Genomic DNA, 17002 nt, shown 5'->3' on the forward strand with positions numbered 1-17002 from the left:
TCATTTTTATATAAAATATGTATTAAAGATAAGCTTGATAATAAAAATAGGAATTGACTAAAAAGTAAAAGAAAAATGTTCATATATTATAAATGAAATCACCAGTTGGTAGGTATAAGGAGAAAAAAATGAAGAGTTAGTAAATGTAGTTTGCCTCTTAGCTTTAAAATACTCTTAGTATTCCACTTGTGTACGTTATCACTTGTCTTTGCATTCTTAGAGCAGGAGCAGGGATGGCTGGGTAGTGTACCACATCCTGTTGTGATAAACAAAAGGAGCAACATGGAAACCGACTTTCTATCCTCTCCTGCATTTTTCCTATCTGGATTAATTCTAGATATCTTTTTCATCAAGGTGACACTAGTGGTAAAGAACCCACCCACCAATCGCCAGAGACATAAGAGACGCGGATTCGATCCCTGAGTGGGGAAGATTCCCTGGAGGAGGGCATGGCAACCTGCTCCAGTATTCTTGCCTGGAGGATTTTATGGACAGGGGAGTCTGACAGCCTCCATCCATAGGTTCATAAAGAGTCAGACACGACTGAAGCAACTTAGCATGCACACATGATGGCAAAATTACTCTATGATTTTACTTAGAAAAAAAAACAAACTCCATTACTTGCAGTATAATCAATCTGAAAAAAGGGCTCTTTTACTGAGAATACCCACATGGCTTTCAAAAGAAAAGAAAACCTGTACAGTAACAATAAATCGATTTCAATTGTTCAGTTCATTGTTTCAACTCGAGTCAGTTGAGAACTCTACGGATTATTTTTCCTCTTTTAAGAGGAAAATGAATGAAAAATGAATGAGCAAGTGAATGTGCGGAGCTTGCCAATCCTGCTTTCTTCAAAGGAAATACTTCACCACAAGGAAAGTGAAGACGGCAGACCGCAGTTGCTCCAGCTGTGGCAAGATAAAAACGAATATTAATGATTGATGTCAAATCAGCCAGCGCTTCTTCTTTTGCCTGCAGCTGATGCTGTAAGGGATATTGAGTCCCAAGAGATTATTGGAATTTAGGTGGCAGTAATTCATCCAATCACCATTTTAAAAAAGAAAAAAGCCCTTGTTCTGTTCAGCTTCATAAGACTTCATGTTTTTCGCATTTTAATTGTGTTTGTTCACTCCAGTGATGAAACAGATTTTTTCCCCAGATTGCTTTCCATCTGGTTGTTTTTGTAATCATAAACAAACTACGTTAGAAGTAATTTTTTTAAAGCCCAAACTCCCATTTGCTAGTCTGTGTTATGTCGGTGAGCACTTATTTTCTGTCTTTCTTGGTGCACATTTATTATTTAGGGTGTGTCTGTGTTTAAATATGTAAATATATCATATATATATCTGATATACTGGTATACACACATATTGATATTTATGTGTGTGTGTATATATATATAATGCTGATACATGCAGATATATACATACACAAACCTCTAGCTGTTTTCTTTTATTTGCTTTTTAGAGATATTCTGTCATGTTCTTTTAGGCTGTGATAGTTTAGGACTTGGTCTGTGACCTCAGGTGTATGGCCGGAGGCTGACATCACCAACCCGGGGAGTTAGGATTTGTTTTGACTGCTGTATCAGGAAGGAAGGAGCTATGTAGATGTGTCCTGGAGAACTCAGGGCGCTTGTCTGAGGCCCTGAAACTGCCTGATCAATGGTTAGTTGATCCCGGGGAAGCCAGGAAGGGCGGCGTCCTCCGCACTGTTTCTGTCCTTTGGGCCAAGGCAGAGAGAACCTCTGGGTGGCCTCCCTGCTGGGTCTGCCTTCAGTTAAGATAGGCTCATATCAGAGCGATTCCCTGCAATCAGTCCTGTCTTCATTTAGAGAGATGCAGTGGGGCTGGGTGGGGGAGCTGGGGTGGAGGACTAGCCTGCAGCGCTCTCTCTGCTCTTTGTAATCTGCCCACTCAGCCTGAAAGCTCTGCTTTGGGGAAGGATCCTAGAGGCTGGGGAGGGTCTTGCGTCTGTCTGTGAGCAGCCCAGGTCAGTGCTCCATGCTGCCGGCTGGGGGACCCCTAAAGATGTGCGCCCCCCTTCTGCTCTCAGTGGTTACCAGGTGCTGCCTGGTCCCCCGTAGCTGCAAGCGGGGGTCCTGGAGAACCCCAAATACCGCTGCTGCCTGGCGCATCTTGCACTTTAGTGCCTGTAGATAAGGACCTGATGAGGTGGACAGCTGTGGCAGCAGGACTCTGAACAGGCGGGAAGGCCAGTCTGGGTTCTGTTTGTATCCATATGTAGCCACATATAAGTATGTTATGGGGGGTGCGAGAGGACAAGGAAGTGTGTCAAAGGGGTGCAGGAGGAGGAAAGAAAGAAGACATCTCATTCCCTCTTATATAACACGCTCTGGGAGACATATATGCTACCCTATGTCTCTTTTGAAATTTAGATGCTATTTTAGTGATCACTAGAAAAAAGAAGAGGGAAAGAAAAGCTCACTCCTAAATGCATACTTGAGCAGTCCTTAATTTGCAAAGACTCTGCAGTGACTATAGGGGTCTCTTCTCCTGCCGGCCTCAGAACTGGGCTGCATCACATACTGTCTCTTCAAATCTTCAGCTTCCTCACATTTCCAGGCTCCTTTTCTGTGGCAGCTAGCCTACAAATACTTGCAAGAATGCATGCAAGAATCTATCAGGCAAAGGAAAACAAACACTCATTTGAACCATGCTGTCTATCAAGTGCCCCTTGGCTCCTGCCTTTTTATATGACTTCTCAAAAGAAAAGGGTGCACCCCCCATCTCTCCTCCTTCACATCAGGTTTGTTCTCAGAGCATTGGAATCTGTCTTCTGAGCTTATTGCTGTTGGAAAGCTCTCATTGTTCACCAAAGCCAATCTAATTTTCAATCCAACGGACTCTATTTATTCTCTATCTCTCTGGACCTCTTTGCCACACTGACATCAGAGTGTCATTCTTATCTGGGTGGGGATTTTGTTGTTTTCTCTCTGCTGTATCCAGAGGGTCTGGAATGGTGCCTGGTGTGGAGACTGTGTGCATAAGTATTGGCTGAAGGAATAAACTGATGAGTTCTTTCCCAGGACTCACTGAAGGGTTCACATCTGGGCTTCAGTGACTGGACACCGTCTTGGCTCTCCTTTCTGATCATCCTTTTTGCTTCCTTCATGGACACCCTTTCTGCATGGACACCCTTTTATGAACATCCTGCATGTTGCTCTTCCCCAGGGTTTCTTGCTGGTCTGCATCTCTTCTCATTCTATTACTCATTACTCTGAGTAATCTGGTCGACTTTATATTTTAGTTACTCGGGTGTACTAAGGAGTCCCAAATAATATCTTCAGCCATGACCTTTCTTTTGAATTTCAGGTTCAAATATCCAAACATCTGTTGGTCACCTTTCCTTTGCATCCTATGTGATCAGTTGCTTCCGTGATGTCCAACTCTTTGAGACCCCATGGACTATAACCCGCCAGGCTCCTCTGACCACGGGATTCTCTAGACAAGAATACTGGAGTAGGTTGCCATGTTCTCCTCCAGGGGATCTTTCTACCCAGGGATTGAACTTGTGTCTCTTATGTCTCTGGCGTTGGCTGGTGGGTTCTCTACTACTAATTCATCTGGGAAGCCCATCCTATGAAGTGCTTCAAAAATCAACATTTCCAAAACCGAATCCCCAGTCTCATCTACTGATCTGCTTCTCCTCTTGAGAAGGTAGCACCCCAGCCAGCTTATCACTGAAGCTCAGCACGGACTTTATTATGAGTCCCTGTTTGAAGTTAGACATGTCTTGTTTGTATCTAGCCAACTGGAAAGATGTGTCTGCCTCGGAAACCTATTTACGTAAGGGATTACAAATTCTCTTTGGAAAGGGCACATCCTAAGAGAGGGAGAGATGAACAGAACAGGCTGGCTTGAAATTGCTGAGCCTGGAAAATCCGATGGTCATCTGCAACCTTATCCCACCAGGATAAAGAAAGGAGAAACAATAGGGGTGCTGGGTTGAAGGCTGAAACTTCCCAGGAAAGGCTTGAAAACGTCGATTGTTAAAACTTCATGCTTCCTTCTGAAGGATCGTTCTGGATCTTCTTCTTAGCTTTGATTCTTCCTTTAGGTGGTTGTTGATGCTCTTGAGCTCTGGGGCTGGTGGAATATGAGAAGCCAGATCATTCCTTATTTTCCTTCCACTTAAAGCAGGGCTGCTAACTCAAATGCATGGTCCCATACAGCTCATGAGCTTCAGATAACAGAGTAACCGCTGGTACTGATAGTGGGCTTGCTCTGTCTATGCTCTGTGTCTGTGGCTCTTGCTTGGAGCCTGCGGTGGAAGCCAATTAAAGATGGGATTCAAGGTTTCAGAGGTGTCAATCCTGCTGATGCCGAGGCACAGCTAAGGCACACCATGCTGCATCTTAGCTCTGGGCCTTTTTTCATAAGCCCTCTGCCTGCCTCCTTTTCTTTCCTCTCCTTGATGACTCTACTCATTCTGAAAGATGCATTTTGGATGTTCTTCTGGGCATGATTTCCTGACCTCTGCCTGTGACACCAACATTGGATTTATCATATCTTCTTTTACTGATCTATTAATATGTCTCTCTCCCTCATTGGACTGTGTGTCTTAAGAGCAGCAACATTATGTTGTTCATCTTAGATTCCACTGCCTGCTCATAGCAGATGGTCAGTTAATATTACATGAATAGATGGATGGATGGATGAGCATGTGAATGATGGAAGCTTTTCTGAGGTTCCCCACATCACCTGACACAATGTGTTATTCATATTTTTGGATCAATAAATATTACCATCTGATCGACTGAAAACTGAGTTTCAAGATACGCTCATTAAACTAAGCTACAGAACCAAAATAAAAACCAGACTGCTGGTCTTGCTGCCAGTACTTTTGTGTGTCAGGAATATGCCCAGATTTGGATTAAGCTGGGGCCAGTTTAGAGGTGGACCCAGACAAAGATGGAAGAGGCAGATTGGTGGAGTGAGTGGCTGCCAGTGCCCCAGCAGAACAAACTGCTCATCAGCCAAGAACTCTCTCAGATGTCCATTTATGCATCTCTCAATTAAAGATTAAAGTCATTACTATCACGTTAAAAACTGTTTAGTCTGGGTTTATTTTAAACTTTGTAAAATGGGTATTATTATGTTTGAAATCTTCCAAGACTTTTTATTTTTTGAATATTGCATTGCTAAAATTCATTCATATAATTTCATATAGCCATAATTTGTTATTCCATTTCATGGCTATATTACAATTTATTTATCTATTTCTTGATGATGGGACATTGGAGGATTTTTCCCCAATTTTTGCTATTAAAAACTACATTGCTTAGACCTGAGTGTGCACCTCTCTACATACACAGGTACAAAAGTTCATCTTGGATATGCCTAGAAAAAGAGTTGCTAGCTTGTAGGGAAATATGATGGTCAACTTATAGGGCGCTGCCAAACTGTTTTCAAAGGTGCTTGTATAAAGTTACTTTCCCATCAGCAACATACTAAGAATTGCTTGGTCCATTTTTTCCAGCATTTAGTGTTTTCAGAGGTTTTGGGTTTTTTTTTTTTTTTTGCTATCATCTCTGTTGTCTGTATGCATTTCCATGACCACAAATGAGGTTTGAGTCTTTTATGATTTGGGACCAAATAGTTTTTCTCTTGAACGAAATGCCTTTTCATGTGTTTTGCCCACTTCACTTTTTCATTACTATCATCGTATTCATCCCAAATTTAATTCTAGTGTACTTGAAGGTAAATTGACTTGAGAGTAGGAAGTCTGGGTCATGGTTAACATCTGACAATTACTTGCCAAGTTTTCTTGAGCAAGTCATTTTCTCCCTCTGAATCTCTATGGTCATCAGAAAAGTGGAAAAAATAATACTCGTTCTGCCTGTTTCACCATCTTGGGGTGATAATTGAATTAGATGAGGTATGTCAAAAGCGTCGTAAACTATAAGTTGTTGTACAAGTGCTGAGTATTGCCGTTGTATTGCATAGCAGTCATTAAATCCATGGGACTTGGGAGGAATGCATGCGTGCAGTGAAGTAAGAACTTCACTTGATAGAAACATTCGCAGACTCAATTATGTTTTATCTCAAGCTAATCTGTCCAAATAGTTCTTTAGCCTATATTAACCTTAGATGCCATTTTTACTGAAGCTTTAAAAAATATTTTAGTTATAAACAAGTCTCTTTGTACATAGAATTCCATCTTTTTGTCATGTTGGCAGTCTCAATTAAATACCTGACGTCTTTTAATTCTGTCTTTTTTTTAATTAAATAAGACACTGGTCCAGAGTGAAGCTGAAGATGGAACAGGAAATACTTTTGCTAACACAGAAACTCATATATGTGTGGGTCTATGCATGCATGTATGTATGTATGTGTGTGTAGAGCGGTCATTACTTTTTTGAGAACTTTTCTTTCCTTCTAATTCACCATTGTCTTTTCCCATTGCTTTTATATTTACTTAATTGAATTTTAAGAATATGAATTAAATTATAAGTTAAAGTAGGCTAAGTAATGGCTCCTAATAATAGCACACCCTAATCCCTGGAACCTGTAAATGTAACCTTAAACAGAAAAAGGATCTTTGCAGATCTAAGTAAACTAAGGGGTTTGACATGGGGAAATTATCCTGGATTATCCAGGAGGATCCCAAATGCAAGCATAAGTGTCCTTATAGAAGAGAGACAGAGGTAGACTTGACAAGCAGAAGGGAAGATCATGGAGGCAGAGAGTGAAGTGGGGTGGCCACGAGCCAAGGAACGCTGGCCGCCACCAGCAGCTGAAAGCAGCCAGGAATGAAGTCTCCCTAGAACCTCCAGAGGGAATGGCTCTGCTGACACCTGACTTTGGCCCAGTGAAACTTGTTTTGGATTTCTGACTTCTAGAACTTTGAGAGAATAAATTTCTGCTGTTTGCAGCCACCAAGTTTGTGGCCAGTTGCTTCCAAAGCATTAGGAAACCAACACTAACCCTTCATATGTGTCAGGCAGAAGGGCATTCAGTTATAAGAACTGGTTACAGATCAGTGATTCCTAACTTCAAGATTTAATAACAATGTTTTCATTGAGCCCTGTAAGGTGCCTGAATGGTAGTAGGTGCAGCAAGGAACATAAAGCAACAAGAGACATTCTTATTTAGAATGTCATCTCGCTGAAGACTCTAGATGAAGAATTTTCATCTAGCTGAAGAGTCATCTAGTCAAAGAATCAAAATGAACAGATGCAAAAACATTTAGCATACAATTCAAGACAGTGCCTAAATCAAGGGATAAATTCCTCTGGTGATGTGAACAAAATGAGCAAAGATATAAGCCAGGATGCACAAAGTGAATAATAGGCAGGGAGTCTGTCAAACCCTTGGGATGGAAAGCTCATAATAGGAATAAATTTCGCTGCTAGGAGGACTCCCTTGCAAAGGGAAAATTAGCAGCAGGATGTCATCTTAATATTAGAGGAAGCAAGGAGCCATTAGTTATTTGGGGCAGAAGAATCGAATGATGGAAATCGTGTCTAAGGAAGACTCATTTGTTTCTGATGGAGCAGGTGCTTGTCAGTCTCTCTGGCTTGCTTGTCAGTCTCTTTTCTCCTAATAGGCAGTATGACATTATATTTTAGAATAATTTTTTTCTGAAAAATATTTGGGACAGCTATGGTGCTCCTTAGGATAAATAGAAAACACTCTGGGATGTCAGAAACAAGAAATATAAATCCTTCTCTCAGTATTCCCAATCAGATGTTATTGATATTACTCCATATCTCACCAACTAAAACACCAAGAACATTCTTCTTTAATATCCAAATTGCAATAGATCCCTCTTCATGGGCTGCAGGAAGCCCATTTTTCTTCTGAATTTACTTCTCGGGTGGTTTCTGAACATCCTGGAGGAAGGTGTGCCAACTGTTGAATCTTGGCTCTCTGGAGCTCCTCAAAACTTCTAGTCCAGGGTGTGACTTCTGCAGACTGCTCTGGCTCCACTGTGCCCATGGCTCTGAGCAAGGACTCCAGTTGCTCTCTCCATCCTCATGGCCAAGCAAAGTCTGGGCTGTGGTGGGGATAAACCGACATTTAGAACAAAGAGTAACAGGCACTGCTGCTACATGGATACTGCTAAGGGCCAGGTACCCAGAGGAACCTCAGAGCATGGGGTATTAAAGGAAACTTCTATCAGACTTCAACATGGAGGGGCCAGACCAACCCCAACCAAAGAGCATGCCTAGATATCTTCCCACCTGGGAGTCCAGCCTCAGGAAGAGAAGTTCCTTCCCTCCTCCATCCTGGGCCAGCTCATGCCCACGTCATGATGACTGTCAGTGGGAATAGCCATTTTCTTCATTAAGGCTTAGTGCACACACCGCTAGGCTTCTTCCATGGACCAGACAAGACACTTGACTGGTTAGTTACATACCAGAACATCAGTGGTCAAGCCTGGAGAGCCCTGGTCTGTGCCGTCCACTCCTATCATGGTCCTCCTCAGCTTTCAGCTTAAGGTGAAAGGAAGATCAGGCTGCCTCTCCCGCCCTCTGGGGCTCAGGCTCACAACTTCTTGTGGGTACATATTTGGGCTTGACAACACAAAAGGAACTTCAAGAAACAGAAAGAATTTTTGAGGACAACCCAATCTCAACCCCAAATCTCCTAATGCTTTACTTTAACTCAGCAAAGGCTCAGGAAATGTGCACTTATTTTTTTATTACTATGCAGAACATTCAACATCTCAAGTTGCAATATCCTTAGTTTAACAATGTGCTAAGTTACTTCAGTCAGGCCCAACTCTTTGTGACCCCATGGACCATAGCCTGCCAGGCTCCTCTGTACATGGGATTCTCTAGGCAAGAGTACTGGAGTGGGTTGCCATTTCCTACTCCAGGGGATCTTCCTGATTCAGGGATCTAATCCATGCCTCTTACATCTCCTACATTGGCAGGCAAGTTCTTTATCACTAGCACCACCTGGAAAGTTTAACAATAATTCCACATTTCCCCCATAACAACGTGTGGTAATGTTTTTATGTGTCAGCTTGATTGGGCTAAGAATGCCCAAATAGCTGTCAACCATGATTTCTGGGTGTGTCCTGTGAGGGTGTCTGTTAGCATTTGGATCAGTAGTCTGAGCAAAGATCACCCTCATCAATGTGGGTGGGCATCAAGCAATCTGTTGAGGACCTGAACCGAACCAAAAGGCTGAGGAAGGGTGAATTTTCTGTCTCGTTGCCTTCTTCTCCTGCCCTCGGATCTGGGACGTCAATGCTCCTGGTTCTCAGCCTTTAGACTCAGACCAGGAAATTCACCATCGGTGTCTGGATTCTCAAGCTTTTGGATTTAGACTGAATTATACCTCTGGTTTTCCAGCTTGCAGATGGCAGAGAGATTGTGTGACTTCTTGTCTTCCATAAAACTGTGAGCCAATTCTGATAATAAATCTGCTATCGAGATCTATCCTATTTGTTCCATTTCTCTGGAGAACCCTGACTAATACACTCCACATTTATAAATAAGTAAATAAATGGCCCATTCTACTAATTATTTTCAATGAACAGAAATGTGGTACAGAAAAATTGCTAGCAGGTTTAACTGGTGTTCCTCCAGCTTTTAAGAGTAAATTAAAAACCTATCACCACCATATTCCATTACATATTTATTAAACTGTAAATGTGATTCAACAGCTATTCATTTATTCATTCATTCAACAAATACTTTTTAAGTGCCTACTATGTGCCCAGTGCTGTTCTAGACACTGGAATACAGCAGTGAACAAAGAAAAATCCCTGCCCTCAGGGTATCTGGTATTTCATTCTGAGGGAAAGTGGTGGATAAACAAGTAAAACTGGAATATATTAGCTGATATTGTTTGCTGAAAAGGAATAAAAAGTTAGGGGTTAAAAAAAAAGTTAGGGTAAAGGGATATAGAGTGACTGGGTGAGGCCATTTTCAGAAGGGTTAAAAGGCGCGATTTTTCTGACCAGGATATATTGGACTGATATACTTGATATATCAAATATTTGACATATTTAATATACACCCATCATTCTGTATTCTTTTATTGCCTTTAGTCTTAGCACCTCAGAGTTTTTGCAAAGTGAATGGATGACATTTGTACTGACTACATTTCCCAGCTTTCCTTGCAGCCCTGTGTGCCATGGACTAATGGAGGAGGGCTTCCCAGGTGGCCCAATGAATAAAGAATCTCCCTGCAATGCAAGAGAAGCAGGTACAATTCCTGAGTCAGGAAGATCCCCTGGAGAAGGAAATGGTAACCCACTCCAATATTCTTGCCTGGAGAATCCCATGGACAGAGGAGCCTGGGGTGGGCTTCAGTTTATGGGGTCGCAAAGAGTTGGACAGGACTGAAGTGACTGAGCATGCGCGTATGCATGCGCATACAGTAGGTACTTACTAAGAATGTTGGAGGAACAGCAAAGAGGTTTGTGAGGTTGTGGTGGAGTTGGAGACAAAATCAGACTTGTATCAGAGGACAGCTCATCTTATGTCTTGGAAGCCTCATTAGCGGTTGGGGTTTTATTCTTGTGAGCTGTGGACATACTGTTGGAGCCAAGGAATGACATTATGTGATTTCTGTTTTAAAAAGATCATCCTGGCTGTTGTGCTGAGAATAGAGCAGAAAGGCAAGGGTGGGAGCCCAAAGAGACTGCTGTAGAGGTTATCACAGTAATCCAGGCAAGATAGTACAGTAGCTTGGACTAGGGTACTAGTGGTGGGTGCACTTACAGAGCATTTCTAAGTAGAGATGCTCGGTGTGCTGATGGATTGTAAATGAAAGAAGTAAGGGTGATGATCATAGAGGGAAAAGGGATTGACATGAGAATTAGAAAACCACATGAGGAGGTCTAGGGGTGGAGCATGCAGTGGGACTTATATATTTTTTGATCAGGAGCTTCATATGACCACTTTTTTGGACAATCATAATTAATTTTATCTCAGTCTCCACCAATCGAGTGTCCCTTGTGGCTCAGCTGGTAAAGAATCTGCCTGCAATGTGGGACATCTAGGTTTGATCCCTGTGTTGGGAAGATCCCCTGGAGAAGGGAAAGGCTACCCACTCCAGTATTCTGGCCTGGAGAATTCCACGGACTGTATAGCCCAGGGGTGGCAAAGAGTAGGACACGACTGAGCGACTTTCACTTCACTTCACTTCCGCCAATCAGACATTACACAGGGAGCTCTGCGCATGCTCTCTCTCTCTCTCTCTCTGTCTCCTAGTTTGACCTTTACCATGCCTTCCTGTCCTTAGCCTAAGCATTGCTTAACCCATTCATCTCTCTGGGGAGATGTTCAGTGCCAGCAGAAGATAGTGATCTCTGAGTGACATAACTTAATTATCTTCTCTCTCAAAAGCACTTAGGGAAAGAGAAAATGAGAGCAGGGATATGGAACCAATGTTGAAGATACGCACTGTAATTGGAGAAACGATGGGAGGCTGAAATACCGATGAAGGTCAGGAGGGAAGAGAAATCCCAAGCCTGAGACTGTGAGAACAAGTGAGAGCTGAGCAGTGGGAGACAGAGGGCAGGCGTCAGTGGTCTCCATGACCACAAGGTGAACCAGAGGTGAGGGCGGAAGTGATGGGGATGAGCAAACGGGAGGATTGACCTCGTTTCTCCTTCATTTGTAACTGATGCAGTCTCTAGGTGCCCTGTAAATTGATGGAATTAAGTAAACATGAGGAAGAGGCCCCAAGACAATTGTCGTACATTTAAGATTTGATTATAAATTAGATTTGAGCTCAGTTGTTCTTATAAGAAAGCAAGAGTTACCCTAACCATCTGTCCGAAGTGTACAAATGACTTAATATGGGAAGTTCTTCTTCACTTCCAGGGGGAAATTACCCATGGCAGTGTCAAGCCATCTAGGGACACCCAAAGACAAACTCCAGGGACGGCTTTTTTTTTTTTTTTCGTTTGCTAAGTGGATGTTTCCAGAATGAGCAGTCATTGCAACTGGAATAGGACAGCCTTGAAGCCACTTCGGAAACTGGAAAATATCCAGCAACTATACTAGGCATTATGAATCCAACATGGAGGGAAATATGTTTTAAACCAGTGAATGACAGGTTGAAAGTAAGAGGTACCTTCTCAATCTCTCACTATGGTTTATAGCTAACAGTCAAATTTAACATGAAAAGCAACAGACTAGAATCTCAGCATTGCTTATATATGTTTCTATTTGGCCAGGCTTTTTAAAAATTAACTAATGGCTGTGCTGGGTCTTTGTTGCTGCATGTGGACTTTCTCTAGTTGTGGAGAACAAGGGCTGCTCTCCGCTGCGGTGCACGGGTTTCTCGTTACAGCGGCTTCTCTTCTTGCACAGCAAGGGCTCCAGGGCGCTCGAGCTTCAGTAGTCGTGGCCTGTGGGCTTGGTTGTTCCACGGCATGTGGACTCTTCCCAAACCAGGGATTGAATCTGTGTCCCCTGCATTGACAGGTGGAGTCTTGTCCACTGTGCCACCAGGCAAGTCCCTGACCAGGCTTTTTAACATGCCTTTATTCCTTGAAATATTCAGTATTGGGATAATTTGAGTAATGATTATTGTGAATAATCATGACTGCTCCCACATCTCTAAAGACTTAGTTATTCCTTAAAGACCCTCAGAAACCTTAAAACTTTTAAGTTTTTTGCATACCTACAGAATATGTCATCACCTTTGAAAGTAAATGTATTAGGTTTCTGAAAAAGGACAAAGTAAAAACAAACTTATAGCTACTTTTATGTACATAAAATCATGAAAACAAATAAAATACTCATACTGAGATCTTTAGTTCATTTTTTATTTAAGAACTGTTGATGATGAGGCCCTTGCTAAACTTTAGACTCGGGTAGATGAAAAGCATTGTTATTAAAAATGCAATTGGCTACAGATTAGTGACGGCCAAGAGGTGATGTCACTTAACTTGAACAATATTCATTTGCGGGGAGAGGCATGTAAATATTTTCAGAGGATGAAAACTTACAGGTGATTTATGAAAAAATGAAAAGATGCTACCTCAAATATTTTAGGGTGGTTACTATCATAAAAAGGAAAATACCAAGTATTGGAGAAATTGGAACTCATGCTCTGTTGGTGGTAATATAAAATGGTGCAGCCACCATGGAAAAGGTGTGACAGTTTCTCAAAAAAGATTAAAGGGCTTCCCTGGTGGCTCAGTGGTAAAGAATCCACCTGCCAGTGCAGGAGGCAAGGGTTCAATCCCTGGTCTGGGATGATCCCACATGACTTGGAAACTAAGCTTGTGCTGCGGAGCCTGGGAGCCACAGTTGCTGAGCCTGCGTGAGCCCTAGAACCCATTCTCTGCAACAAGAGAAGCCACCGCGATGACAAGCCTGCACTCCACAGCTAGCGAGTAGCCCCCACTCATCACAGCTAGAGGAGAAAGGCTGCACGGCAACAAAGACCCAGCAGAGCCACAAAATAAATAAGTTTAAAAAACAGTGTTACCACAGGATCCAGCAATTCCACTTTGGAGTATATACCCAAAATAATGGAAAATAGGGACTCAGAAACTGTGCATCCGTGTTCTCAGTAGCATTATTCGTAATAGCCAAGTGGTAGGTAGAAGCCAGCCAAGTGTACACTGACAGGTAAGTAGATAAAGAAAATGTGAGATGCACGGACAATGGGCTTAAAAAGGAAGGAAATTCTGACACACACTAAAACATGGATGAACCTGGAGGACGTGATGCTGAGTGAAATGAGCCAATCACAGAAGGACAAACGCTGCAAGATTCCACTTATATGAGGTAACGAGTGTAGTCCAATTCACAGAGACGGAAAGCAGAGCGTGGTTGCCAGAGCCTGGAGAGGGGATGGGGAAGAAGAGTTTGTAATTTAATGCTCACAGAGTTTGCAAGATGAGAGGAGTTCTAGAGATGGATGGTTGCACACCAGTGTGACTGGGCTTGTTGCCACTGAACTATACACTTCAAAATGGTTAAGGTGGTACATTTTATGTCATGGGTATTTTACCACAATTAAAAATAATTTTTTTAAGTTTTAAAAAAAACACTAAAAACAAGAAGAAAGTTTAAAACTGTGTTGTAAAATCAGCAATCATGTATTTTTTCTTCAGTTTGAGGCATCTCCTGTGTTTTGCTCGCAGAGTAATTCCCTGATGTGATGCTTACACATTCCCCACTTTCCAAACCTTGTTCGCCCTGCCTGCTGCTACATTCCAAGAGTTCCTGTCCTAATTAACATTTCAGTCTAATAAGATTTTCTGGCTCTTAAAGTGTGATCTATCAATTGTTGACATATCTTGGGATATGGCCAGGCATAACCCAGCTGACTACAGCTGCCCGTGGGACAGGCAGGCTGGGAAGGGCTGGGCAAACAAGCACCAGGGAACAGGTGCCAAGAAAAAAATGCAGTCGGCAGGGTAGGTAGCAGGGCAGGAATGAGTACAGGGATGGTCCATCAGCACAAGGTTGCAGTAAGTCCCAGCGGAATTCTGGCAGGTGGTGACCTTCTGGGCTACAGCAAGAACTTAGGTCGGCTGAAGATATTGGGGGAGGTTGTCAGAAGCTCATGGTTAGGATTGTTCCAAGAAAGGAGATTGACAAAAGCATGGCAGAGCCTTGGGCCTCAAAAGACTAGAGAATACTAGCAGGTTGAAAAGACAAGATTCTCAACATTCGTATTCCTAGTTACCAGATATTGAACAGCGGATGGTTCAGGAAGGGTGACTGAGCCTAACGCCTAGAATGTGGAGCTAAACTTTAGGTATCCCAGGCCCCTTATATGAAGTTGGGATTGGCCAGACACTAAGCAGGGCATAATTTAAGGACCTGAGCACCATGGAACAGCCAACTAGTCGACCATAACTTGTGGTTAAAATAAAGTTGAATTACCCATTCTAAAGACATGGAGCTTTGGGAGTTGTTAGCATTCTTGGCATCTTCTAACATAAAGAGACTATTGGCAAAGAATCTAGCTTTCTGAAGATCACAAAGCATGGCAGAATTTGTAAATCCAGGATGCAACAAACATTTTGAGGTAGAGGCAGTCTAAGCTTTGTGTCTTGGCTGGAAAGAAAAGTCTTGGCAAAGCATTCATTCTCTAATATTCCTCTGGTGTAACTGGTGAATGCCGTGTGCTCTTCCCTGACCTCATATAGACAAGGATCCTGAGCGGAGGGTAACTTCTGAATCTAGCAAGCAGACCCACAGCCAGGAACAATTCTGTATTTTTATATATATAATTTTATAAACACACACAGGGGATGACAGAGAATGAGATGGTTAGATGGTGTCACCGACTTGATGGACATGAGTTTGAGCAAGCTCCAGGAGTTGGCGATGGACAGGGAGGCCTGGCATGCTGCAGTCCATGGGGTCACAAAGAATTGGACTCGACTGAGTGACTGAACTGAACTGAATTGATAAACACACACAATCCATTTCGAGTTCAGATGGGAAGGTACACGAAACCTTGGGCCTCACAGTAGAGAGAAAGCTGCTATAAACCGGTGAAGAAATCCTCCTGTTGTCCTTCCAGAGCTTGAGTTAAGTACCTGCATGGACGGTGCAGTCAGAGTCGCTGAACGGGGCGGCGCTGACATTCTGTTGAGGAGGCAACTGAGTCTGGGAGCTTAACTTATTTTCTCAAGCTGTCTTGTTCAGGTAACAACAGCCCTGAGGTATTGTAGAATCTAACAGCGAAGAGGGTGAAGGAGAGTTGGAAGGTGAAGGAGAGTTGGAAGGTGAAGGAGAGCTCCAGATGGATAGCTCACCACTGTCATGAGAAGCCCTCCTCGTCAACGTCTGCTCTAGGAAATCTCTGGTCTGGAAATACAGTTAAGGGGTCCCCCAGCTTAATCAGTTTAGACCTTGAGGCACAGTGACTGCCTTTATTCTTTAAAAAAAAATCAGATAGGCAATTCCCTGGTGGTCCAGTGGTTAGGACTTGGCAATTTCACTGCTAAGGGCATGAATTCAATCTCTGGTCGGGGAACTAAGATCTCACAAGTGGCACAATGTGGGAAAAAAAAAAAACAAGCAAAATTACAGTTTGCAGAGTGACAGAGTCTTGTGATCTTTGCTGAGAAGTAGGAGGAAGAATCGACCCTCCAGGGAACCCCCTCTCTTCAGCATCACAGTTACCCACCCTATCCTCCAGCATCCTGGCCTCAGTGACTTGGCAGGGCGTCAGGCCAGACCTCACTTCATTCTTCCTTTCTCAGACTGGGGACAATGCCAAGTGCCAGGACCAACCATGGAAGAAGAAACGGGGTATTCTTAATAAACCCTGAACTCAGAAGTGCTGCAACTCATAGTATGCTGTGATTGACCAAAAATATACTTGTATTCATTTTTTGTTGCTGCTTTAATATCACAAATTTAGTGGCTTAAAATACACACATCTATTCTCTTAGAGTTCTGGAGGTCTGAAGTGTGAAATGGGATAAAATCAAGGTGCTGGAAGGACTGTTTTCCTTTCTGGAGCATCTAGGAGAGAATCTATTTTCTTGTTCTTTCCAGCTTCTAGAGGCTGTCTGTATCCCTCGGCTTATACACCTTTCGACCTTGTAAGCCAACAGTGGCTAGGGGGTGGGGGGGGTCTTTCTTGCTAGTTGTTTACTTTATCCATTAGAGCATGTTAATCAAAGTTGTTTTAAATTTTCAGCCTGGGAATTCCAACGTCTCAGCCATGTCTGGGTCTAACGATTGCTGTCTCTTCAAATTGTATCTTTTGTCTTTCAGTACGCCTTGTCATTTTTTCTTAATAGCTGGACATGACGTACCAGGTAAAAGGAGCTGCTGTGAACAGTATGTAGTGGTGAGGTGTTGTGAGTGGTCCCACGATTAGGTCTCAGTCTTTTAGTGAGCCTGTGACTCTGGGCTGACAACTCCTAAGTGTTTCTCAGGTTTTCACTCCTGTTTAGGTGGGACAGGATGGATAAGTGGGCTGGAGTTGTATATTTCCTTTCCGTCCGTCAGTTAGAAAATATCTAGCAGGTTAGGCTCAGTTAAAGAGTTTCTCCAGAGGGCAGGGCTTGCTGAGAAAGAATGTTC

At 42.8% G+C, this 17002-nt stretch overlaps 1 long non-coding RNA gene across 1 annotated transcript; it reads right to left on the reverse strand.

The window, feature by feature from the left end:
• Positions 1 to 568: 568 nt before the first annotated feature.
• Positions 569 to 14691, reverse strand: LOC138445266 (uncharacterized). Its single transcript, XR_011258785.1, has 5 exons — positions 13660 to 14691; positions 11391 to 11630; positions 8386 to 8561; positions 7741 to 8022; positions 569 to 908 (listed from the first exon to the last, which is right to left on the reverse strand). It is a non-coding gene; the product is annotated as an uncharacterized lncRNA (long non-coding RNA).
• Positions 14692 to 17002: the final 2311 nt, after the last annotated feature.

Source organism: Ovis canadensis, chromosome 8 (genome assembly GCF_042477335.2).
Source record: "Ovis canadensis isolate MfBH-ARS-UI-01 breed Bighorn chromosome 8, ARS-UI_OviCan_v2, whole genome shotgun sequence".
In the NCBI taxonomy this organism is placed as follows: domain Eukaryota; kingdom Metazoa; phylum Chordata; class Mammalia; order Artiodactyla; family Bovidae; genus Ovis; species Ovis canadensis.